Consider the following 25,486-nt stretch of genomic DNA (forward strand, 5'->3'; position numbering starts at 1 on the left):
TTTCATTGTGCTCTTGGGTTTGGAAATGGGAATGTAACCTTTTCAACACATGCCTGGCTTGAAACCTAACCTTTTATATCTAAAGTTTATGTATTAGAAGGTCTGGAGGTTGGCAAAGGAAGAAAAATTTTCTTCTTTTATTTTAGTATTGAATATATTGGATATCTGAATGTGTTGCACACAGTTAGAAAATAACACAGTGAAGCTGAAAAACAAGGAATGTTTGCCTCCTAAATAGTTTTTTTTTTTTTTATTGTATTTCAAACACTGGAATTGAACCATTTAAGTTGTGAAGGTCCCACATTCACTTTTCTAATTGTGGAAATTGATTCACTTTTCAAGACAGGGAAACTGTGTTTCCATAATTATTGCATAGTAACATCTTCCTTTAATAAAGCTCTCTTTTGATCTTCTAAGGAAACTGAATTCTGTCTTTATACCTAATTCTTTCATACTTAAATAAATCCAGTTGAATTACTTATTGGCTATACCCTTAGGCAAATACCAATTGTCTTCAAAACAAAAATAGACTGTGCAAGTTATACCTATTGATTGTCTTTTCTATTCTGAATCTTGTGCACTGGGAGTTCATGAATTTAAGAAACACATAAGGCAATAATAAAGAGACTCCTTACAATTATTTAGCAAAAAAGAGATGATTTTTTCTTTTTTTTTTTTTTTTAATTATCATTTAATGTTACCAGTAGTGAAAAACAATATGTCATATCTATGGAAGACATTCTTGTGTTATTACTACAAGAATTATTCTCATCACTGGAAACACAGAAAATAATGCTATCATTGTCCAGATAGAACTAATCACAGATATTGCTGAGATTGACATGGGTTAGGGAACAGCCATCTTACCAGCCTAACTACCTCACTTTTACTCATCATCAAAATAAAATCCTGATGAAAATTTTGCTTGTCTGTCAACATGCATTAGAATCTAAATTTACAAATCCAAACTTACGCTCTATTAAAAAAAAAAAAAAAAGCACAACACAAATTTGCAGATGTTCCTTGCCTCAAGACAGAAAAGGGTTTTGTGTGCATAGTGTTATGTAAGTCATTATGCTTTTGGTTTTGGTGGGTCTGAAGAATTCACCCAGTAAAAAAACACTATACTCACCTGACCAAAATTCAGAATCCCCCCTCTATACACTCATAAATGTTAAGATTTTAAAATGATTCCAAACTGCACATATTCTTTGTTTCAAATGAAACCACAGAAATCTGTAATTGTCTACACACTAGGGAAAGTTAAAGTTTCACTTAGAAAATATTGTAGAAAGTATAACACTGAAAATGCCATTCTTCCATTCTTGAGCCATTTCATATTGGAAATTACATGTTACAATCTTTTATCTTATTCAAACAGAAAATGTCCTAACAAATATTTACTAGAAATGTTTCTTTCATTTCTAATGAATTGCATGAAAATATAATATCCAGAATAGAATACTGTTCAAAAGTCTTCCACTCTGGAAATACATCCTATGAAATTCAACATCCAGCCTTCAAAGAATGCCATAACAAAATAGAAAGAATCCCTAAAACAAAATAATAAAACGAAATAATGCATTTAAAATTGCAGAGGATTAGAATGGGAGAAAACAGTAAGATGTGGATGAAAACATCCATCAAGACAGGGGAAGCAGCCTCCAAAAGAGTTGTTGTAGAAGGTTGGATACCATCCGCCGCAATAGGGAGAAACCATACCGTAATCCTGAGTGAATGAGAGGCACAGGTTATCCATGGTTGAGCCCTAATCCATCCCTGTATCCAACCTTGCTATATGTTATCAAAGACTCATTTATCTTAATGACCTCATCTTCCCTTGACCTCCTGCCAGAATGTCTTAGGAAAACTGATATACACCCAAAAATAGTATGGCACATCTCCTCACTTCTTCCGTGCTACCGTGGCCTATGAAATAGTTAACAGTCCTCTCTAGTTCAAAGTGCACCTGCTCTGGGGCATGAATCAAGCAGATTGTGGGCACTCTGTATATGCAGAGAAAATTAACGTCTTAAGAACACTAGGTTCAGGGTATCACTGTCAGACTATCACTTTTGGATTGGGAATATTGGCAGGTTTGAATGCTGGCAATTCTTGAAGTAAATAGAATAGCTCATAACTAAGAACTATTGTTTCAGATTCTCTGCAAATTTTAATATATTTTCTCTGAAGTCAGAACAAATGAGATGAGATACCTATATTTTCACACAATGAAGCAGAAAGCAGAAATAACACTGTCTTTGCACTACCTCTGCCTTTTCCTCCATACTTCAACAGGAATATGCCTAAGTTTAGAGGAACAATTCCTTTTTGTCTAGTAATTAACTCAGAAACTGCAGATTGATTTTTGTTGTGCTTTTATAACCTTTAGCCATTCTTTCCTCTTCCTTAGCCTGCTCAGGTGTTTGAATGTGAATGAGGTGTTTAAATGTGAATGGAGGCCCGTTAAGGGTTAAAACATGAAGCTGCTTACTTATAAAGCTTATCTCTGTGTTCCTGCTACATTAGAATTTTTTTAAAGAAATTGTCTAACAAAGCTACATGTTCCACATCACTAACAGCAACCTCCTGCAGTGTGGTTGCATCCAGGGAGTGAAGTAACAGAAAAGATCTCTCTGAAAAATGAATTAATGAGATGAATGGTATAAAGATGACACCTAGCCTCTAAGCTTAACTGTAGGTAGAAGCTCTTTACTCAAAAGCCAATACATAATAATAGAATTTTTCATTCCATTTGATGCTCAATCTTTTTTCCTGAACTCACTAAACTTCTGTTCGAGGACTGCTCATACTTAATTATACAGCTTCACGTCTCTGGTGTACACATCACATGGTAGACCTGCTGCGGATTTTAATGTCAATTGAAAAATTAATTGAATTTATAGAAATAAATTCATGAATAATAGGAATAGGAATAAATTCATAAAACTCCATGAAATAAAGTAGACAGTTTCATATTTATCAGAAGACGAGTACAACAAAATTGCCAAAACTCAGTATTGACTTCCTGCTTCCTTTTTGCTTATGATATTTCCTATATTTTCAGACTGCTTTGATTAACAAATCTTTCTTTCCCTTTCTTCGTTCTTGTAGTCCACTTTTACTAAGTGATTTTTCATAAAAGTGACCAAATATAGAGGCATTTATTTGTATAAAGGAGTTCTTTCCTCTAAACCAAATTTGTATAATACTTCATTAGATTAACTCCCTGTAAGTATGGTTTTAACAACATTTTTTAAAAGTTGATGGAAAATAAACTATTTCCAGTAAAAAGGAGAGACCCTATCTCTTGCTTCTAAAAAAAAGAAAGCACATTTCCTTCTTCATAAATACAGCTCTTCTCCCTTTTTTAAATTTAATAATGTTTCCCAGATGCTGTGGAAGCAACAACATGCTAAGTAACACTAGGATTTATAATAATAAAATACGGATGAAAACTGATTTAACATCTGGATTATTAATTAAATCTAATAACGGTCTAATAATGACAGAGCTTCTCATCATTAAGTCTCTTGTGATTGTACATCATGATACTAAAACCAAAAGTTCTGAAGTCCTAACTCATTCTTGATTCAGTCAGTGATTAGAAATGCTGTTGATTTCAAACCAGTGAAGTTTCACTTTGAATTTCAGTCAGCTGCATTTCTCTGTTACATCTACCAGATCCAACAGGAGCAATGACAGTACTGCAATAACTTTGATGGGTTAAAGTTAAATATAATACAAGGGTATGAGGGAAAAATAGTACCTTTTATTAGATCAACTAAGGTTATGTTTAGTCTAGAGAAGCTGAGAAAAATATTGAATTCTAAAATGTGCACTTTGCCCACATCTCAGCTCCGTAACAGTAAGACCTACATACCTTCCAAATTCTTGCTTCCACAGGGAGGAGCAATTATCTTCTCTTACATGGCCTTGTTGAAGTTGTATCATTCTTCAGTAGATGTCCATTCTAGAAGATTGGAAAATCAAAGCCCTGGAGCACACCCTGATGTAGTTTATAATATGAAGAAAGACTTATATGCATAAAGCTTTTTTGTTTTTCAGCTGATACCAGTTGGTCTAATAAAGGTATTCTTTTCTCCTTTTTTTGGGGGGGGGGGAAGGGAGAAGTAGAAATTCAGCATCTTTTTCATGACAAAATTCTGGATGAAACATGAGAATTGAGTTCTCATTTTATCTTATTGCTTTAAGCAAAAATTGAACTCAAAATAATAGCATCAGAATCACATAGTTTGGAAGGGACATCCAGAGGCCATCTGGTCCAACTTCCTGTTCAAAGAGATCAGGCCATGTCCAGTCAAGCTTTGAATGTCCCCAAGGACAGAGGTTCCACCACATCTCTGGTTAACAGTTCAAGTGTTTTAACACTTTTAAGATAAATTCTTTTTTCCTTTTATTGAGTCAGACTTGTCCACTTTCTTACTTGCATCTGTTGCCTCTCACCCTTCCCCTGCATACCTCTAACCACTGTCTGTCCCCATCTTTTCTACACCCTCCTTTTAGGTACTTGTAGACAGAAATGAGATCTCCCTTAACCTTCTCTCTCCAGGCTGAATAAATCTAGCCGCTGACCAGCTTGACTTTCTCCAGTTTATCAATGATTTTCTTTTACCAAGGAGCCCAATACTGGACATAGCTATCCAGTTGTGGTTTCACAAGTAAAGGGGAAGAAATAGATGTGGTCTCAAACGGAGAGGAAGAATCTCTTCAGCCTGGTGGCTATATCCCTTCTGGTACAGCCCAGTGTGTAGCTGACTTGCTTTATGGCAATCATCTGTTTTATGTCATTTGAAAACGTGTCAGGGAAGATTTGCACCATAACCTTTCCAGAGACTGAAAGGAGGTTGACCAGCCTGTCTAGATTCTTCTTCTCCTTCTCAAGGGTAGGTGAGATGTTTGTCTTTTCCCACTCACTCAGAACATGCCCAGCTTCTATGACCTTTTAAAGAGGATAGACAGCAGACTCATAGTGAAATTGGCCAGGTCCCTCAACACCCTTGTATGCATCCCATCTGGTCCTACAGATTTTTGCCCAGTTGGTTTAACTATGGTTTGAATTATTTCCCCGCTGTTGATGTTATCACAATAGTCTAAGCTACTTGAGATTTCCTTGAAGATTCAAAATTAAACCAAGGCAATTATTTTAGTTTTAGAATTAGTTACATTATAAATAAAAAAGGGTAGTCCAGTTCAACACAGCTGTATTGACAGACTAAAGAGCATGAACAAGCAGCACCATATGCCCCCAATTACACAGACATTATCTACCTCCTTTCCAACACAGCATAGTGATACTTGAAATGGATTAATAACAGCATATGACTTCATAGTCTGTATTCATACTGCACTTTTTTATAGCTAGTATTCCACAAAATCATCTAATTTTCATCTCTGTCAAAAGCAGTAGTTTAAGAATATTAGATGCACTAATTATTATTAATTGTACCAAACTCACAAATATGAAAAATAACAAAATGCAAGACAATTTGTATGTGACAGGAGCAAAAGGAAAGCTCTGGGGAAACAAGTTTTCTTGGTACTTTGTATTCTAGAAAATACACATTTAGAGAATTTAACTATATTTAACTTATGTTTACTATTGGCATTTGATTCATAATTCAGACCCAAAATGCTTCTAGATCCATAAGCATCAAATTCAGAATAGATATACACGTACAATTTTTGACTAGCATAAAATAATCTAAAAATATAGAATTAGATAGTGACACTTGGGATAGAACTCACTGAAATCTTGTTTGGATTCATACCTTGTTCAATATAAGTTATAGTAATATTTATTCAAAATATGAAAGAACAACACATTTACATCAAATTTTTGCTTAAAGAACCCCACAGATATGTAGTTTATTAAAAAAAAATTGCAAGTGTCTTTAAGCATAGAATTTAGCTTCAGATTCAGACATCTTAATTCTTGCGATAACAACATAGCTTACAACATGTAAACTGCTGCCTAAGCTCCCATCATAGTCCATGAAGATGTAGCCAGTACAGTCAATGGAGTCTAGGGATCTATTTATCTCTTCTTAAAGTACACATGTGCTTGGAGAGAACTGAATAGCTCTCTGTCTCCATGGACTCTATTGGCTAGATGGCTATTGACTGTAGCAGGAGCTTAGATACCTAGCCCACATGTAATCATTTATGTTGCGATACCTAAATTTAGCAGAATGACTCAGTTGCCCAAACATAGGTTCCTGAACACAGTGATATCCTGCTCACATGCTTCTGGATAAACAGTTGTCAGCCACAGCATAGTACGCAATGGCGTAATGACACTGGAAGTTTATGTTCAAGCAGCTTTATGTGTCTGATTCGGGAGATGAATCCAACCCAAAATCAGAGTGTGTTTTTCTTAGTTGCTAGCAAACTTCAAGCATGGGCTAGCTGATGGGCAGGAAGACACCAGCACCTGGAAATATTCAAGGTCTGGCATGGTGACTGGGTAAAGGCCTTGGTGTTCTATGGGCTTAAAGCTGTGTGATTATTCATGGGATACATAAATGTGGTTTGCTCTGGAGAGCGAGGGTGTGTGCATTCTTCACCAGTGAACCTCAATGCTGATCAACCAGTGGTGAGGGATCAAGCTGGGCTTCTCTGTAATATGTACTCAGCCTTGCTGCTGGCTGGACCTGCAGAAAGGAACTGCAGCAGCTGCATCCATCTGACCAAGGCAGGAGGAAGCAGGAACTCAGAACACGCTGGAGTCAGCTCTGAGCAGACTAGGAAGGAGCAGTCCACTGGATCTTGAATCCAATGGAATTATATGAACTTCTACATAGAGCAGGGATAAGAGGAAAATACAAACTTTGGAAGACAATAGGAATATAGGAAATTGTATTCTTAGGTGAAACCAAGATGAAACTGAGTAAAATAATTATATATAGTTCTTTTACTTTGGATGTTTTTTTTAATTGTTGATCATTCAAAATGATCACATTCTTACTATTCTATCATCATATTCTGAATATATATCATATGTATATTCTATGATTTATCTCTCACAATCAAATTACAGTGTAGGGCATGTTGTTTAAGATTCAGTGAAAATGTTTAACTGCCACATTTTCTTAACCCCTTGACCTTATATTTGCATTTTTTATAACTGGTCTTCCTTCGTAACCCTCATTGTCCATGGTCATACTTTTTTTTCCTTGATGTACTGCTAATATCTGTGAACCACTGCCAAATTCAGTAGGCTAGAAATATAGACATATCTAGACACGGCAGTCTGCAGAAATGATGGCATCGTGTTGATGTTACTTCCTTCAGTTGAATGGCCCACAAATTTATCTATGATCATCATGACAACCTGTCATGATGACCACTCTGCAACACAAACTTTCATTTTGAAATTATTTTTAACTCCCGAGCAGTATCCATAAACGAATATTTCCAACCCTTGATCCGATTTAAAAAATTTGACCTTTTCTCCAATGTTATGCTCTGTTACTGTTTTAACTCTGTATCTCTCTGTTTTCCATGTAACTTATTGCAATACTTAGGAACCATTTGTGTTACAAAAATTACAGTATCAAACAACAACACGCTGGAAAAGAACAGTCTCGGCACAAATAAATGAAAAACATTTTAGAAGAGGTGCCATTACTTCCCAAGGAATATAATGCTTTCAGCAGAATGTGCTTTTTAATATTTAACATAGACTGCTAAATGTAAGTAGGTTAGCTTCTGTGCATACAAGATTTTTCTCCTAATTCCTTTGCATATACTAACAGCTTAAAGTAGTTATAATAAGTATCTCCTTTGTTTTCACTGTACATTGCTGTGCATTTTGGTGATAAAATCCACTTCTGGTGGGCTTGGGAAGAAGCAATTGTAAGTTGTGTTTCAGCTGTCTAACCTTCTAGCAGCAGTAGGGAGCTGGATCTTTCAAAGAGTAGAATTTGGATACAGCACCAGATCTAGCTAATAGTAGTCATCTCATTACTTTATTAGATCCCACATTCTTCAGCTTAGCTAGTCTTATGAAGAATTGATTAAACTAGCCATCAACAGTTCCTTCACTAATATGGACATCTGAAAAGGATATGCTGAATGACATTTTTCTCTTTTTGGAACCTTTATTTTTTAATATTGCTACAATGAGGCTATTCAGGTCTTTCAGACTTAATGCCAAACATTATTAAAGCAACAAAACAAAACAAAACCACACCAAAAAAACCCTAAAAACCATCCAGAATTGAGCAAGTACATAATAACCGGTTTTATCTAATAAGGCATTACTCAATTATTTGATTGAATTAATGTATTTAGCAGTATAAGCTATGCTCTTTACCTCTTTAAAATATTTAGCTGTCTTTTAAGTGTCACCTTACTTTTGAATTCCTGAGCATCTAGTTTCTTATTTTTAGAGAATTACAGCATTAAGTGTTTTTTCCAAACTTTTTTTTATATATATTCAGAACCTTCGCTTCAGTTTAACCTAGTTTTCTTTATTTAAGAAGACTGTCTGCATTTTCCTAACAAATGCAAATGTACATTCGTGTATCTTCAGTGATTTCCATTGGGTTACCTCAGCTCTGTACTGTGGTACTGCAGATGAGAAAGCAAATAATAAAAAAGATGAGATTAATGCAATAAATCCTTATAATACTATATGGGTTTTTTTATTCCAGATACAAAAAATTGTAAGATTTATGAGATATAGATTTATGTAAGCGTCAAAACCTTCCAACTATTGTGTCTGAAGGAAAGATAGAAACAGGAAAAGCTCTGTGTCAGCATCTTCCATCAGGTATGAGTGTCATGTCATATTCTAAGGAATTTGAGTGTGTGGAAGTTTAACCCAGAAGACCAAGTTAAACAAGAGAGAATCCAATGCAACAAAATTGCAAAGTTCTTTCTAAATTAACTGTATTTTAAAATAATTCAGGATTTTTTCTGTATAAATTTACAAAACCAAGTTATTCTAATGTTATAGAAATTACTGCTCATATATCCAATTTATGAATCCAACATTACTTCCCTTGTATCTTTAGGAATTACTTTTTTCTATTGTCCTCTTTGATTTTGCCAAAAGAAAAAAAAAGGTGGACAAGGACTGCAGGTTTAGCATCACATCAGACTTCATTCTAAAGCTTCATCAGAGGCAGGGATTCTAAAATTCATATTATTCTTCTATGCCTTGAGTTTTGTTCCGTAACATAGTTATAATACATTATCTTTTTTCCCAACAATTTTTAAGATACTTACCATCAGGATAAATATTGTGTTCCTGGGATCATAAAAGCACAAAGGACAGATTTGCACTGATTTCAAATGCTTTTGCCATCTGCTAATTTGGTAGAATTTGGACTGATCAGCTGAAATAATTGCAATAGAGTATTTCAGATATTATCATCTTCCTCCTGCATAAAATGAACTGTTTACTTTCCCCTTTATATCCCTTGACTTACTTAAGCTTAGTAATTTTCATTGCACTGAGAAAATCAAAAGTAAATACTCAAGCAGGAAGGATCAGAGTAACCCACCTTTCTTATGAGAAGGGAGAAGTACTTAGAAGAGTGAAAGGAGAATCAAAAGAAAAAAGAATCCTTACAGAGGGTATGAAAAGTGTTGGATAGGATGCTTCTTGGCACCCAATCAAAAGAGAGAGGCAATTCCTAAAAGGATGTTTTGGGGCAGGCATGTATTTATTACCAAACACAATACTGAGGTAGTAACCTCATTCCTTTCTCTATAGGAGGGCTAGGAGTCCAAGGCTTAGCTCCCTGGATGTGACAGCTTATGCAGCGACTACAAGATTGCGCCAAGTGTCTCACTTATCAGCATTGTTTTCATAGAAACGGGCACACTCACAAAAGCAAAAAAACCCTCAGAATTCAGTTTTTACTCTAATACTATTGCTCCTACATTGGCTGATTGACACTATGGCCGAAGACAGCATAGCTTTGTAACCTCTCAACTCTGAGACATATTACCTGGAGTAGGAGTGTGTCCTAGAGAAATGTTACTATACAGTTTCTGTGGTCTAATGTTCTTCTCAAGCATCCATTGCTGGCCACTGGACTGAATGGACCTTTGATCTGGACTAGTAGAGGCATTCTTAAGTTCTTATATAGCTTGGCCTAGAGGCTAACTAGTGATGGCAAATGGCATGATCTTAGAGAATTATCTGAGACTGCTGCTATTCAAACCATCCAGAAACAGCCATCTGATATCTTCCTTCTTTGCTTAGTAGAGAACAAGTCTGGGGAGCTTTCAGGGAAGGGAAGGGAGATGAAATTCAAAGTGTGGTGAATGTTTTAACAGATTGGTTTGTTTAGAGATCTGTATATTGCACGTTTCTCTTGTGGAAAGGATGTCATTAAACAGCAGAGAGGGAAGTTGCTTGTCCCAATCCTAGCTGCTGCATTATGGTTTCAGAAGATATTAATTTACAGTAGTTGAGCAGGTACATCTAGGAGTGCTCAGAATCATGTGTATACAAAATCCCAGCCAAAACTCAGCATTAAGAAAAGAGCAGAGATCTTGAATTCACAGGAAACATTGTGGATATTCTCATAATTGAAAAGTCATGGTATTGAATTTAAACAAGACTGGGTCAGATCAATAGGCATATTTAATAACAGGTAGAGGGCATATTTGTAAATGAATTTTTTATTTTAATTGTCTCACTCATGAGATCAACGATTTGTCTTTTAAGAAATCATTATTCTAATTTCTGTTCTAATAATACATATCTTAAGAGATTCAATATCTGTTTCTTGATTTTTATGTGCTTACTTCAAGAAAATGTGTGAGCAATTCAGTCTTAAAGCTCTTACCCACCCAGTGTCTCATACCACAAAGATAGAATAAATTTGTCTTAAATCCATACCCTGTCTCTGTTGTCATATAGTCATTAAAAATCCTAAGTGTGCCAGCACTGGGGCACGCTGTTTAGACATCCAGGAAGCTTGACTAGGAGACAAGAAAAACGGCTACAAGCAAAACAGCTGAAGCATGACTGCTCAAGTGGATATGTTAATGTTGTGGGTTAACCCCAGTAGGCAGCTCAGCCCCACACAGCTGCTTGCTCCCTTCCCTACAGTGGGATGGGGGACAGAATTGGAAGGGTAAAAGTGAGAAAACTCGTGGGCTGAGATAAAGACAGTTTAATAGGTAAAGCAAAAGCTGTGCATACAAGCAAAAAAAAATAAGGAATTCATTCACTACTTCCCATCGGCAGGCAGGTATTTAGTCATTTCTTCAGGAAAGCAGGTCTTCATCATGTGTAATGGTGACTTGGGAAGACGAATGCCATAACTCTGAACATCCCCCCTTCCTCCTTCTTTCCTCAGCTTTTATTGCTGAGCACAACATCATATGGACAGGATATCCCTTTGGTTAGCGGGGGTCAGCTGTCCCATCTGTGTACCCTCCCAACTTCTTGTGCACCCCCAGCCTACTCACTGGTTGGGCCGCGTGAGAAACAGAAAAGGCCTTCACGCTGTATAAGCACTGCTCAGCAATAGCTAAAACATTGCTCTGTTATCAACACTGTTTTGGTCACAAATCCAAAACGTAGCACCATATGAGCTACTATGAAGAAAATTAACTGTATTCCAGCCAGAACCAGTACAATCAGGTATCCAGGCACATGTAAGTCTAGAAGAAGGGAGAGTATATTTATCTGCAGACTCTGATAGTACTTGGAAAATTTAATCTCTCCTCAAAAATATATACCCATCTCCCCTGATAAAACTAGGCAACTTTTTTTAATTTTTATTTTTTTATTTCAACAGCAGATATACAGAACAGAAAAAAAACCCTCACAAAGGTCTATCTAATGTAAGATACTTAAACCACAGAGCCATAAGAAGGCTTATGTGCAAAGGCTGCTTTTGGGAGTGTTACCATCACAGCTCTCACTTTACTTTGAAAACCTCTGTTTAGCCTCACTCTTCTGTGGAGTCTGAGATTTCTCTGTGCCTTGACCGTGGCCCAGGCTGAGACCTCTGTCATGAGACATGCCAAAGACCAAGGTGGAAAGACTCTTTGTAGGAGACCTCACATAACAACCCTTTGGAAACCTCCCTGGGCTGAGACTTTTGTTTTTCAGGGCCCTGAGTGCACTGACAGGCCTTAATTGTCCTGAGCAACTTCGTCTGGGTCCTCCACCCAAACACCCTGCACTCACTGGCCTGGGAGTTGCATTTAAGATCAGGCCTAAGGCTTGCTCCTTGCCTAAGCTACATTGTACGTATGTGTGTGTGCATGTATTTATTTTTATATATATAATCTATAACACTCAACAAATAAAACCAATCACCTAATTTCTTGGTGCTACCAGACAGAAAGCTACATAAAGATATTTCTAAATGTATTCTTAGTTTCACTTAACAACAACACTAAGTCTCAAACCTAGAAGAGATTGTCCTGAACCTTTTTAACATTTTAGAGTGACTTTTTGAAGCCTTTTTTTTTCCTTTTAAGTGAAAAAAAAATAGACTGAATAGACTAAGCAAAGGGAGAATGGCTTATATAGTCCTTTAGATTTGCTAATACAAGTAATGTTGCCATGGTAGTCCCTTTTCTTTGTAGAGAGATTGCTGTGAAAACTAAAGAGGTAATTGAAATGCAATTTTTGTTCTGTTGACAATTTTCTATTTTTTTATTTCTGTTTTTCTCTTTGGAAACAAAGAAAACTTTGCTTTACTGCATAACTTTATTGCACAAATCCTAATGATTGTTTTGAGACCACATAGAGCATGTTTCAAGAACTTTTGTGCAGGGAGTTGGCTACCCAGGCGGGAAGCTAGCCAGGAAGCCAGGCAATTGGAGCAGTCTGCCAGGTGGGAAGTAAGGTAGCAGGGCAGCCCTGACAACCGTGAAGTCCAGTGAGATGGACAGGCTGCCCATTCACCCACCATAATGACAGCTGGCATGCAAAGGGTAGGAGGGAAGCCTCTCTACCTGCCTGGTTTCCATCAAAAACGCAGAGGAACAAGCTTGTTCCCAAGGAAAACATGATTTTTGTGGAATCATAATCCTCAGATGGGAAATTGTTTTGGAAACCGTTCAACCAGGTGTTTTGATAGCCCTGAGAAACTTATTGTCAGGAGGAGGGGAGGACAAGCCAGGAGCCAAAGCTCCCCATTGCACAGGCAGGGCAGTGTCCTCACTAACAGAATGCCATCTCTTAGAGTCTGAGTCAAGCCAGGGTGGTGCCAATGGCAGGATCCACTGATGGTCCCAGATAAATTGAGGTAATCTGTCACTGGGATCCATCCATGGAACCCAGGCAGGGCCAGAGTCAGCACAAAGCTATCTATAATATAGGACCCAGGAGGCAGGTCTGGGGGTCCTTCAGGAAGATCAGGGCAACAGAGCACAGGGCTGGGCAGAGGCACTTCTATAGCGTAGCTCAGGCCAGGACTGGTTACCCACGCTAGGGCTTACATGGAGCTCCCAGAAAAAATGGACAGAGAATGCATGGGTAGGGATCCCAGGTGAGGCTGGTAATGGCAGTTAAGACCAGTTAATGCACTCATAACACTTAGATAAAGGTAAATTGTCATTTGTGAAATCACATGTGTATTCCGTAATGGGATGTTTTGTTTGCATATGTTTATCAACCGTTTCTATTATGCATTAAACATCAAAGTCAAATAGGAAGAGAAAGGATTTAGAAAAACGAAATATAATGTGGAGGTTGGTAAACCCAATAGTAATAACTATATTCTCTCAAAAGTAACTAAAAATGCAGAATGCATTTTGTGTACATCCCATATTTTCCATTCACAAAAAAAATTTAGATAATGGTGTACATTTCAGACTATGGCTTGTAAAATCTAATTTTAAAATCTATGAAAAAAAAGTGTATACTATCTTGAAGTAGCATATCTTTCTATTGATGGACTAGTCTCTCCAGGAGAGAGCAGAATACTTAATTATATGCCTAATTTTAAGCCACTGAAGTTGATGAGTGTGCTTAGGGCATTCTGTTGACTTCAGTTATTCTGAATACCATTAGGAATACGGGCTACATTTCCAAGTAGTATAAACTGCCATGAAGAGGTTACAATGACTTACCCAAAGCATTATGTGAGTTCCTGAAAATACCACTTCCAATGCAAACTAACTTCTCACTGAAGTCAAGGGTTTAAATGGATGCTTAAATTGACTTATCTTTACCTCTACCTGTTTCACTGAACAAGAACTAATATAAGTGTATGTTTGAAACTGGGTATTTCATTGAATCAAAGCCTGGAATGTTCCCTTGACTTCAGCATAAATAACTGGGATTTTGATTAGCAGTAAAATTTACTTTGCAAAAAGAAGTTGTAAACACCTTATTACACAGATGCAGCAGGATTGCCTTCCTTCCCTCTGTCTTCTTCTACCCCTCTTTTTTTCAAATAAAGATTAATTTTACTTTTTCGGATCTTTAGCCTGTTCTCATTTAAATCTGCCATCTAACTTGTGGAGGTAAAAATGTGGAAGCTCCTCATACCCAAACTTTACACTCACAGTTAAGTAAGACTCGATTTGAATGTACTGCGTTTCTTTCAGTTATGTAATATTATCAATACCAGAGTAAAAAATGAAAGAATGCAGGAGGGTAAAGCACTAGGAAATAGGGGTTTTTTTAATAAGGATTTTGGAAATAGCTATGTATATATAACGTTTAAGGAGTAGAAATAACTGTCTGTACATGTCTGGCTGGTGGAGTTCCCTCCAGAATTATTAATTAGACAATGCAATGATTTTTTTGCATTGTATTATTTATTCATGTCTTAAAGAATTTAGGGCCTGATTTCAGACTTATGGAAGGGCCTAAACATTCATTTAGGCAAGTTCCTGAGGGAATTTCCACATGCGCCTATCTGGCTGATACCTCCTGAAATCCCACTGTCTGTCTAACTGAATCTCTCAGCATCTAAATACTGAGAAAAAAATCTGGCTGCTCCAGATCTGGGTAATCCTCCAGTAATTTCCACTCCTAAGCAGTGTGCTAAGTGACAGACTTTATTGCCAGGTCAGGAGGCAAGGTGGGATTCCCATAGCTATTCAGTTAGGGTCTAAATGTCAGTCCTGTGGCACTCCTACAGACGGGGGAACTGCATACTCTCCTGTTCCTGCTTCCTGGAAATCATCTCACTTCAGTACTTGTTTAATCAGAATTACCACTGTATTAGGTGTAGGTGGCAAGGTTTTTGCAGCAGGGGGCCTGCTCTGTGGGAAGAGGGGCTGGACTGTCAGTTCCCACTGTCTCCAGTGGACCCACTGCAGGACACAGCTGAGTCCATCAGCAAACCTGGTGGTGCCTCTGGAAAAACGTATTTAAGAGCGAGCAGAAAACGCTGGACAGGCAGAGGAGGAGGGAACAAAAGAGAGTGAGAAACCGCAGTGCGAGCACCAAGGTCAGAGAAGAAGAAAGAGGAGGAGGAGGTGCTCCAGGCGATGGAGCTGGTATTCCCCTGCAGCCTGTGGAGAGGACCATGGTGGAGCAGGTATTTCCCTGCAGCCCGTGAAGGGACTCCACGCTGGAGCAGATGGGTATTTCCTGAAGGGACTGCAGCCTGTGGAGAGCCCATGCTGGAGCAGATTTTTTTCCTGAAGGACTTCAGCCTGTGGGAGAGCCCACACTGGAAAAAGGGAAAGTGTGAGAGAGAAGGAGCAGCAGAGAGAAAATACTGTGTACTAACTCACCTCCGCACACATCCCTCCCTGCACCTTCAGGGGCAGGGCAGAGGAGTCTGGAATCAAGGGCTGAAGCTGAGTTTTAAAACATTGTTTTAATGTTTGTCTTTGTTTCACACTGCTCAAATCTATTTCAGTTGGCAATAAATTAAATTAATGTTTTGCCCATTACATTAACTGGTAAGCAACCTCCCTGTCTCAATCTCAAACCATGAGCTTTTCATCCTATTTTGTCCCCCTGTCCGGCTGAAGAGGGGGAGTGAGCGAGCAGCTGGGTAGACATTTGGTCCTGGGTAGACATTAGCCAGGGCTAACCCACTGCAACCAGGAAAATCACATTTAGCTAATTTCCTCTCTCTAGGAAAAGGAAAAGGCGACATAATTTAGATCCTCTTCATTTTCTAGATCTGTAAATAGTGCCTCTTCAGATTTTAGTGTTGCAAAATTAAATACGTCTTCCTACTTTTTAAGAAAGACCAAACCTTTGTTGCGGTACATCACTTGTGCTCCCACCTACAACATTTTCAAAAAATTTCACTTTCTATGAGTGTGATATAAAGCCCATTAACATTGTTATAAATCTTTTCATTGACTTTGATAGGCTCTGATTAGAACTCCAAATGCCAGCAAAGTTTTAAGAAAATACAATTTCCGAAGAACACTGTGATAAGTAATACAGAAGTTATAGAAGCAACCTAATAGTGAATATAATATAACTTTATTTAAATAAAAGATACTGCTGTATAGGGAAATCAGTCACTTTTTCTGTATCTTTAATTAATGTTTTGGAAACATAAAGATCTGAGTTTCTATCAATGAGAATGTATTAAAAAAAATGCATTTTGCAAATCTTGAACCTCTTCTTGCAGCTAGCTAAATCTTTATCATTGGATGGTGTTGTGGTTTAACCCCAGGCAGCAAATAAATCCCACGCAGCTGCTAGCTCACACCCCCCCCACCTCCGGTGGGATGGGGGAGAGAATCAGGAGGGCACAAGTAGGAAAACTCCCGGGTTGAGATAAAAACAGTTTAATAATTGAAATAAAACAAAGTAGAACAGTAATAATAACAATGAGAACAACAATAACAGAATATACAAAGCAGACAATGCACAATGCAACTGCTCACCGACTGCCGACCGTGTGTCACGAACCCAGGGCAAGCCCCCCCACACCCCTGTTTTTTATACTGAGCATGATGTCACATGGTATAGAATACCCCATTGGCCAGCTGGGTCCACCACCCCGGCTGTGCTCCCCGTCCCAGCTTGCCCTGCACGTGGCAGGGAATGGGAGGCCGAAAAGAGAAACCAAAACTCCCCGGTGCAAGCACCACCCAGCAACAACCAAAGCATCAATGGGCCATCAATGCTCCTCTCATACCAAACCCAAAACACAGCACACCCCCCAAGCTACTGGGAAGAAAGTTAACTCTGTCCCAGCTAGAACCAGGACAGATGGATTCCAAAAATTGTGAAACCACTAGTTTCAGTCGAAAGCAGATGGGTTTCCACTGCCACTGAGAGTATGCCCACATGAAACATGCCATCCATTTATTATTTCATATTTTCCTGCCATATTTTATTTTTATGAACAGGGTGAATAACAAAACATGATATAAAAGGTAGAAGGGTAAGGTGATTTTTCATCTGTGTACAAAGCGATCAAAAAAAAGAGGAAATGCTTGTTTATCTCCTAATCTTTACAATCATATCTGACACATTGCCTCAGATATTGTAGTTTCAAGACATAGTGAGAAAGAGTAAGAAATTAAACAAACCCAAAGAAAAAGAGGCACTGTTCTGTTTTACCTGTAAACTGTGATGCATCATAGAGTGCAATAGAAACTTACAAAATTTTAATAAAGCTGATATACATCAGTGGTTAATTTATCAAGTCTAAAGGCTAGATAATCCCTGTCTAAAGCAACCTGATTGAATCATGCCACATACAGAGATCTTGTTTCAGTGTAATCATTATTTTTTCTAGGTTTCCAGGGTTTGTTCATTACGAATATGAATAGGTTTCCAGGAATACATGTAAATACCTTAGGAATTTATGGTTTACGGTTTATCCTTAATGTCTACCCTAAGACTACATTAAGGGCAAAATCATACCTCACCAACCTGGTTGTCCTCTCTGTTGAGATGACTAGCTCTGTGAAAAAGGGAAAGCAGTGGATGTTGTATACCTTAATTTCAGCAAGGCCTTTGACATGGTCCCCCATAGTAACCTTATAGCTAAATTGGTAAAATAGGAACTCAGTAAATAGACAACTGACAGGAAGTGAGTGAAAATTTGGCTTTCCCATTGGGCTCAAAGGGTAATAATCAGCAGTACAAACTCCATCTGGCAGCTGGTTACTAGTGATATCTCTCAGAAATCAAAACTGTGACTTTTTAAAACCTGGACAATAGGAATAGCTTCTGCAGGGCAGAAGCTGATATACTGGAGGACAGGGCTGGTATTCAGAGGGACCTGACAAATGGGCCTGGAAAAATGGGCTGATGGGAACCTCAAGAAGTTCAAAAAAGGTAAATGCAAAGTCGTGTACACGGGGAGGAATAGCTCCATGAGCCAGTACATGCTGCAGATTGGCTGACTAGAAAGCAGCTTTATGGAAAAGGACCTGGGGGTCCTGATAGGCACTATGTGGAACAGGGGCAACGTACCCTCAGGGCATTAGCAAGAGTGGAGCCAGCAGGTAGAGAGAGGTGATCATTCCCCTCTACTGAGCACTGGTGAGACCACATCTGGTCCGGATCTGGGCTCCCCAGTAGAAGAAAGCATTGAGTTCCCAGAGCCCTCCCTTGGTGCCATAACCTTGCCAGCAACAAATGCTTATGTACTAACCTTTATAAACATCGGCTGTACGAAAGGGGAACTCAATTTGATTGGTGGAAAGAAGTGAAAAATGTTTACATGTAGATTAGTAGCCACAGTAACCTAAAAGTAATATGAAATAAACAGCAACAGTAGATGAAAATGCTGGATGAACTGATCAAAATTGATATGTAATTGGGTGACCCACATACTGCGTTAGAGCCTTACAGGAGGAAGCATTGGAGTCACGTTCTTATTGCTGGATCCATGACAAATTAAGCTACATTTTGTACCCTAATATGGAGTGCATCCAGCACAACCCCTCCCTTATCACTGATTTGAGCCAACACAGGGGCCCTTTGCCAATTGCCTGACAGTGTAGGTGCAGAGAAGCATGACTTCCCAGGTGTAGCTATGGCATACACTGTAGATAGGTTGTATCTGTAATAGATTATGTGTGAATGAGGTATATGTGTTGTAAAAATTATTAAAGGTCACTGAATCTGGCAGTCGAGGTTTAATGATCAGTGAGGCTGAACACATATTCCTGATGGGTGTGTGTGCACACACACACAAAAACACACACAGAGCAGGCCATACAATCGACACAGACACTTTACACTCTGGGACAAGCTGCCAGGATGGTCAGGGCACCAGAGCATATGGCATTGAAGAGAGGATTAGGGACCTTGGCTTGTTCAGCCTTAAGAAAAAAAGGATCAGGGCATTCTTACTGTTGTCTGTACTGCTGTACAACTGCAAGTTGATGACTGAAGGTGTAGAGCAGAGTTAGACTCTTCTCAGAAGAGTGCAGCAAAAAGATGAGAGGGAGCAGAGAAAAGTTGAACATGGGATATTCCTAACTCAAAAGTAGAGAAAATGTTTTTCACCATGGGGGTGATCAAACACTGGAATAGATGCCCAGAGAGGTTGTGGGATCTCCATTCTTGGAGGTACCCAAAAATCAAAAGGCTTGAGAAATCTGCTCTGATTGGACCTGCTTTGAGCAGTGGGTTGGACTTGATGACCTCTGGAGGACTCTTCCAACCTGAGTTATTCCATGGTTCTGTAGATGAGGCCCTTAGGAACATGGTGTAGAGGGCATGGTGGTGTTAGGTTGACGGTTGGACACGATGATCTTATAGGTCTTTTCCAACCTGTATGATTCTATGATTCTATGATTCTATGATTGGCTGAATAGCTCTAATATTGAAAGACATGTAATTATATAAAAAAAAAAACCAAAACCAAAACTTTATTATGCATAAGTTTCATCAACAATAAAAATGAATGAGACATTATCTGAGTTGCATATTGAATATCAAAGGAAAAAAAAGCATTATATGGAGTAGGGAGAAAGGAAAAACTTTACTGCTATTCATTAATCCAAGGGTTTAAACTGTTAGTTATGATTAGCTAACTGTTTTTTGACCTATAATCCCACTGCCTCAAAACATTTTTAGAAAAGTGACTCACATTGACTTTTAAGATGATCTAATGAAGCATCTTCTTTTTTCTATCTATTCTTGTTGTTACAACTAGAATCCAGATGAGCTGTAAAAATATCAGAATGCTGCAAGACCACAGAAGCAATTTTAACATTGTTATTACACCATATTTGTTTTAATTGGTAAATGATTGCTTTGAGTGGTAGGTATCAGAAGACTCTTCAAAAGCTTTTTGTCTGCCAAATCAAGGCTGCTGTCCAGCCCTCTGCTGTAAGAGGGTCAACACCTGATTTCAAAGAACTCAATGTCAGCATTTACTTTAAGTTCAGAAAAGCTGGAATGAAACTCTTTTGCTGTATAGTTTACAAAACCAAAGACCAACATTGAAAGCACCTATCCTTAGGTTAAAATCACTAAGCATGTTTCCATAAGTTTCTTCACACTGTACTTCCAAGCAAAATTCTTCAGACCAATGAAAAGATTCTTTGATAGTAGAGACATATGCATTTATTTAAAAAGAGAAAACTGAATTAAAACTGTAATGCCGGCTCAGGGGGTGAAATTGAGTTCTTTTTAGCTGAAAAAATAACAATTACTATGGAAAGAATATGGGAAGATAACATTTGAGAATTAATTTACAAATGCTTAGAAAGAAAAGTTTGTTGTTGTTGTGGTCAAGCCTTGGAACAGGCTGCCCAGGGAAGTGGTGGAGTCACCATCCCTGGAAGCATTTAAAAGACGTGTAGACGTGGCGTTTAGGGACATGGTTTAGTGGGCATGGTGGTGTTGAGTTGACGGTTGGACTCGATGATCTTAGAGGTCTTTTCCAACCTTAATGATTCTATGATTCTATGATTCTATGTCTGATCAGATGTCTCTGGAAACTAAAATACAGGAGGCTGGTTTGTGCTGGAGTCTCTTTCCTGCATAGTCAGGCCATGCCCAGTGCTGACTTACAGAGCAAACAACTTGGGAGTACTCCTGGGCCTAATGTTTACATACTTGAATTGTAAAATAGCATTACTCCAACAGCTGCATGAATAAAATACCAATTTAATTGCATATGCACAGAGTGCAATTTCAAAGGGCTTGATAAGCCAGTCAAATAAAAAATCAAATTTTCTAGATATTTGTCACCAGTAAGTATCATTTTCACCATCAAGTACTTACATGCTGCCTCCTGGTGCCAACACCTTTTGAAAAGAGTACATTGCTGCAGCAGTAATCTTTACTTCATTGTCCCCTGTTGCATAGTATTGTTTCAATGAGTTGTAATGTGCCACTTGTTAGGTAAGGACTGGCAATTTCTAAAGTTGTCAGGAAATCAGTTTTCATGTAGATCATATTAAGTGTGACGTATGGCTACCTTATTCAGGTATTTGTTTAAAAGAAAGAGAAATTTAGAAACATTACTTTTTTTGTTCTTGTTTTAAATCCTATAGTCTCCTGATGTTAAAAAAAATAATATTGCAAGTCCTTGCAGCTTTAGGTCTGCCAGTATATGTATTTCATCATAATACTTTCTACTGAAACACACTCCCTTGTGAAGTATTTGGATATATGTTTCAACAGAGCAGATGGCAAAGAATCTTGACTGTTAATCAGTGGCAGAATAAACAGAATAAGGGAAATATTGTTGCTAAACACAATAAGATGCAGTTTTGGACTGAGGTAACTGGGATAGGGGAAATACTTTAAGATATATACAAGATTTCACTGTACTGAGGGAGGTAGGATTTAGGACAATCCATCTAATGAATCTTCCCTTATGAGAAAAAGATCAAAGAAGAAAGATAAGAGTAGAGCTATGGTCATTTCCAGGCCCCATGATCTGAACACAGATGTTTTTTAACATTTATGACATTCTGGCTTAGATGAGGGACTGTGTGTGACCTCTAAGCAGTCAACTGCTAAGAAGCAATAGGATTAATGTTTCATAAAAGCACTCAGGATCCTGTCTCAGTGCAGAAATATGAAGGCGTGCGACTGCGATTCAAGATGAGTGGATCACAGACTACCAGTGTAATGCACCAGTCCAGTCATCGGTATCACAGAGAGAGTGAAGACATAAACTATGTGGACAGATGCAGGTGGCCAGCACCTTTATAACAGGTGAGACTAATGCAGCAAAGCTGCTGATACAGGCTACCAGCTTTTCCCCGTCGTCTTTGTTGCTGAATCCTTCAGCCAGTGCTCCTGGGGGAGATGCTGACACAGATATTCTTCCTTTGGGCTGCAGCTGCCGACACATGGCCCAGCTCCTCCTGCTGCCTCCTGGGTGGGAGGACGGAGGAGGTGAAGGGAAGGAAGAGGAGGGCTGCTGCTGCTCCACTGGCTGTCAGAACTGTGAGGGCTGTCAGGAACTCAAGAGCTAGGCTGAGAGGCTCCTGCTGAAAGGAAATGCCAGTGAGGGTGAAATATGGTGACAGAGCACAAAAAAAAAAATTTACCCGGCATTTACCATTTCTACAGGCAAATGAGGAGAAACAGCAATCTGCAGATAACACTATTAATTTTACATTGTTTTCTCACAACAGCTCCAATATTTTTCCAGCTACAGTGGTAGTTAGAGCATAGAAATGGAAAACACCTGCTATTTTTCAGATCAGAGGACTCAGACTAACACGTTTTTTCTCGAAGAGAACAGTTTATGTTTTCATGTGAATCAAATAATTTAGCTCTTCTACGCATGTTGGGCTGTTGTACTCTTTCCTCCACTTAAGGAAACACTGTCCTCCTTTTACCTCATATGAACTATTGTGATTCAGTTGTTTTTCTTCTGAGTGAGAATTATTTTTATCCTTTACACCAAGCATACAACATTATGCGACGTCTTCAATCACCTCACAAATTCATAGTAGCAGCAGCAGCAGTAGCATCAAGGAAATGCTGCTACGTTTCATATCTTAATATTAAAGTTTGAAAGAAAATTAAAAACAAAGCAAAAGGAACAAATGATGACAAAAATCCCTGTCACACAAAAAACCCCATCAAAAATACACCCTGACATGCAAATAAAAAAAACATTGTTTGACAAAAATGATTGATGTTGCAAATATATTCACTGTGGATGGCTGTTAGAAACAGGAGTATTAAGAATGCCTGAATTTTGCTCTTGAGCTTAACGTTTCTTGTGACTTTTTGGAATCTCTCCTTGTTAAATGTGCTCCAAGAGAACGCGTAAAAACAGGTCCCTACAGCCCTCAGATTTACTAAGACATTTTATTTTTTTATAGCTGTTTTTTCTCCGGGAAGGCTTTATGATCTGACATTTCTGCATGGACAAAAAGTTAATTTCTATTATCAATAATATTCCTACATCATACACAGGCTGTAAAGACCCAGTTTAATTAATTTCTGTTTTAAAGCTGCTTGTATTTCAACATGCAAATAGAAAATAAATGTGTTATTAGGTTGAACTCTGTTTTTCTTCACAAATCTATAATATACATCATTATAATTATTTTTGGAGAGTTATTGATGTTTAGGCCTAAATTCTCAATCATTTAATCTATTTTAATTTAAACTGAATTAACTTTGGGGGTTTTTCTCCTTTTTTTATCCTTAATTTCTTTTCTCTTCTGCCTACTTTATTCTTTCTAGTTTGGCCTGATACAGAATCCACTGGACAAGAATGTTTTTCCAATTTATTTATTTGACACTGGTTCAGGACCTTTTTTCCTCTAACCTCTTTACTCTTTCTTGCCTGATCTAATTTTCTCAAGGTCTCCATCTTTTTTTTTTTCTCCTGTAGCTGATAGTCTGCCTCATTTCTAATATGGCTGCAATCTTAATATTCATTTCCTTCATCTGGTGATTTCATTACCTTCTACCTGATCTCCAAAACATATCTTCACCACTGCTTCTTGCTTCAAAGATACTTGAAAAACCTTTCCTCTTCTGGATATGCTGTTCTTCTGTCCCTTTCTTGTCTGCCTTCTTTGATCCAAAATTCATCTTCAAATGCATAGGTGTAAAATTCTGCAATTTATATATATGAATGAGGCAAGGATTTTTGTCTGGAGGCTCTTCAGCTGGAGATTTAATTTCTGGACCCATCACGGAGTTGTGTGACACTGGGCAAATCACTTCACCTCTCTGTGTGTTTGTCCGTTTTCTTCTCACTGCTAGGAATAACAGTTTCTGTCTTTTTCATATGGTTTCTGTGGGAATAAACAGATATAGAATTTTAACACAGTCAGACACCATGGTCATAGGGTTATGTAGAAATCTTAGACTGACAAGAAGTTTGTGGCATTGTACACACATTTTGTATGGTCTCAGGACAGAAAAATGAGGTATGTTTGCTATCATCTAGTGTATTCACAGAGCAAAAGACTGGAAAGGACCTACTGCTGTATTTCAGAGAATGCAAACAATGGATGCTCATGCTTCTTCACCTTATTCAGGGTATTAATAGTATTAAAGATTTATTTCCAACTTCCAAAGAACCTCAGCACAATCATTAATTATCCCAACCATGCTAGATATGGAGATGACCCTACAAAAAGATTTACTTTACGATTGTCTACAGGGGAATAATAGGTTAAAATTCATTGTATTTTGAGAAACAAGAGCAACAAGAGTTTGTTTTCAAACTATTGAGACAAATAAATTATATCTGTGTATTATTTTTGGTTTTGTTCACCATTCTCTTCATAAGTGCAGGGAAGGAAAAGTTTGGAAAACTTTGAAATTTGATTCGGGAACTTTATGAAGTTCCAACCCCAAACATATCAGTTCATTTTGAGCAACATACTTCTATAATAACAATTTCTTTTGTAATGTGTTTAACACGTTTTTTTTTCTTTTCTCCAATGTATATTTCTGTTGTTTCCTCTCTTATTTCATCAAATCACATTGTAGAATACTTTGGTTTTTACAACTGATTTTAATTTTCAGTTCACAAATATAAATTGATAGTTTTATAAGATGGAGCAGAAGGAGGAAAAAAGAAAGCAGTAATTAAAAAACACTTCCTCAATAATTATGGTTTTATACTTAAATGTTATCCATAGAGGTGGTTGCATTTCTTTTTCTGCTTTGTTTTGTTCTAAAAATCTGAGAAAACTTTGGAAATTTTTCTGAAAGCAACTTTCCCTGAGGGAAACCTGTCTTTTTTGCTTTTCATAGATGTTGACACAGTAGGTTTGATGTTTAATGATGTTTAATGCCTTGGGGAGGCAGACAGTGTACCAGACGCTGTCCATGTATTCCTAGTTGCAGATAGAAGAACTGCATTGTTAGCTGTGTCCACATACATTCAACAAGTTAGTGAATTAAAGTAAAAGGGGAATTAATACCATAGCATTGACCACTGGTTTATATTTGAAATCTATATGTATTGCAGCTATCGATTTTAGTAGAAGAAATTTATTAGTAAAACAGTTCTGAATTTAAAAAAAAACCTTTTGTTGAAACACTAATATGATTAAATGTACTTCTGAGTCTCCAGTATGCTACTATTCAACATGTTAAGAAAAAAACAAAAAAAGTTATCATGTAAGAGAACACCACAAGATGATT

This window comes from Calonectris borealis, chromosome 1, assembly GCF_964195595.1.
Source record: "Calonectris borealis chromosome 1, bCalBor7.hap1.2, whole genome shotgun sequence".
NCBI classification, from domain to species: Eukaryota; Metazoa; Chordata; class Aves; order Procellariiformes; family Procellariidae; genus Calonectris; species Calonectris borealis.